Raw genomic sequence first — 2893 nt, 5'->3', positions numbered from 1 at the left:
CCCTCATCCTCATCCTCATCCTCATCCTCATCCTCATCTTCATCCTAATCGTAAGCCTAGCCCTAATCCTAATCCTAAACCTAATCCTCATCCTGACCCTAACCCTAACCCTAATCCTCATCTTCACCCTAACCCTAACCCTAATCCTCATCCTCATCCTTATCCTCATCCTCGTCCTCATCCTCGTCCTCAAACTCATCCTCAACCTCCTCCTCATCCTGATCTCATCCTCCTCCTCATCCTCATCCTCATCATCATCCTCATCCTCATCCTCATCCATATACTCATCCTCATCCTCATCCTCATCCTGATCCTGATCCTCATCCTCATCCTCATCCTCATCCTCATCCTTATCCTCATCCTCATCCTCTTCTTCTTCCTCTTCCTCATCCTCATCCTAATCCGCAACCTCATCCTCATCCTCATCCTCATCCTCAACCTCTTCCTCATCCTCATCCTCATCCTCATCCTCTTCCTCATCCTAATCCGCGACCTCATCGTCATCCTCATCCACATTCTCATTCTCATCCTAGTCCTAATCCTCCTCCTCATCCTCCTGCGCATCCTCATCCTCATCCTAATCCTCATTCTCATTCTCATCCTCATTCCTCAACCCCATCCCCATCCCAATCTTAATCCTAATCCAAATCCTAACCCCAATCCTTCGCCTAATCCTAATCCTAATTCTAATGCTAATCCTAATCTTAACCCTAATCCTAATCCTAACCGTAATCCTAACCCAAATCCTCATCCTCATCCTCATCCTCATCCTCATCCTAATCAACATTCTCATCCTCATCGTCCTCCTAATCCTCATCGTCATCCTAATCTTAATCCTCATCCTAATCTGAATCCTAATCCTTATCCTCATCCAAATCCTCATCCTCATCCTCGTCCTCATCCTAATGTTCATCTTCATCCCCATCCTAATCCTATTCCTAATCATAACCCTCATCCTAATTCTAATCCTAATCCTAATCCTAATCTTTATCCTAATCCTAATCGAAATCCAAATCCTAGTCCTAATCCTTATCCTAATCCTAATACTATTCCCCATCCTAATCCTCATCCTCATCCTAATCATCATTCTCATCCTCATCCTCATCCTAATCCTAATCCTAATCCTTATCCTAATCCTAATCCTAGTCCTCTTCCTTATCTACATCCTCATCCTCATCCTCATCCTAACCCTTGTGTTCCTCCTCATCCTCATCCTCATCCCAATCCTAATCCTAACCCTAATCATAATTCTAATGCTAATGCTAATCCTAATGTTAATCCTAATCCTAATCCTAATCCTCATCCTCAACCCCATCGCCATCCTAATCTCCTAATTCTAATCCTAATTCTAATCCTAATCCTAATCCTAGTCCTAGTCCTAATCCTAATCCTAATACTATTGCTCATCCACATCCTCATCCTCATCCTAATCATCATTCTCATCCTCATAGTCATCCTAATCCTAATCCTCATCCTAATCCTACTCCTAATCCTAATCCTAATCCTAATCCTAATCCTAATCCTAATCCTTCTCCTCATCCACATCCTCATCCTCATCCTCGTCCTCATCCTCATGTTCATCCTCATCCCCATCCTAATCCTAATCCTAATCATAAGCCTAATACTAATTCTAATCCTAATCCTAATCCTAATCTTAATCCTAATCCTAATCGAAATCCTAGTCCTAATCCTAATCCTAATCCTAATACTATTCCTCCTCCTCATCCTCATCGTAATCATCATCCTCATCATCATCCTCATCCTAATCATCATCCTCATCCTCATCCTCATCCTAATCTTAATCCTAATCCTAATCCTAATCCTCATCCTCATCCCCATTCTCATCTCATCCTAACCCGCATCCTCATCCTCATTCTCATCCTCATCCTCATCCGAATCCTTTATTCTCATTCTCATCCTCATCCTTAACCCCATCCTCATCCTCGTCCTCATCCTCGTCCTCAAACTCATCCTCAACCTCCTCCTCATCCTGATCTCATCCTCCTCCTCATCCTCATCCTCATCCTGATCATCATCCTCATCCTCATCCTCTTCCTCATACTCATCCTCATCCTCATCCTCATCCTCATCCTCATCCTCATCCTCATCCTCATCCCCATCCCCATCCGAATCCTAATCTTTATCCTAACCCTAACCCTAATCCTTATCCTAATTCTAATCCTAATCCTAATCCTAATCCTATTACCAACCCCCAATCCTCATCCTCAACCAAATCCTTATCCTCATCCTCATCTTCATCCTAATCGTAAGCCTAGCCCTAATCCTAATCCTAATGCTAATTCTCATCCTCACCCTAACCCTAACCCTAATCCTCATCCTCATCCTCATCCTCGTGCTCATCCTCATCCTCATCTTCACCCTTATCCTCATCCTCATCCTCATCCTCACCCTCATCATCATCCTTATCCTCATCCTCATCCTCATCCTCATCCTCATCCATATCATCATCCTCATCCTCATCCTTATCGTCATCTTCATCCTCATCCACATCCTCATCCTCATCCTAGTCATCATTCTCATCCTCATCGTCATCCTAACCCTAATCCTCATCCTTATCCTTATCCTAATCCTAATCCTAATCCTAATTCTAATCCTTATCCTCATCCACATCCTCATCCTCATCCTCGTCCTCATCCTCATGTTCATCCTCATCCCCATCCTAATCCTAATCCTAATCATAACCCTAATACTAATTCTAATCCTAATTCTAATCTTAATCTTAATCCTAATCCTAATCCAAATGCTAGTCCTAATCCTAATTCTAATCCTAATACTATTCCTCATCCTCATCCTCATCCTAATCATCATCCTCATCCTCATACTAATTTTAATCCTAATCCTAAACCTAATCCTCATCCTCATCCTCATCCTC

The sequence above is a fragment of the Lupinus angustifolius genome, chromosome LG05 (genome assembly GCF_001865875.1).
Source record: "Lupinus angustifolius cultivar Tanjil chromosome LG05, LupAngTanjil_v1.0, whole genome shotgun sequence".
NCBI classification, from domain to species: domain Eukaryota; kingdom Viridiplantae; phylum Streptophyta; class Magnoliopsida; order Fabales; family Fabaceae; genus Lupinus; species Lupinus angustifolius.
The sequence above is the reverse complement of the archived record's forward strand: the minus strand, read 5'-3'. Positions refer to the sequence as shown.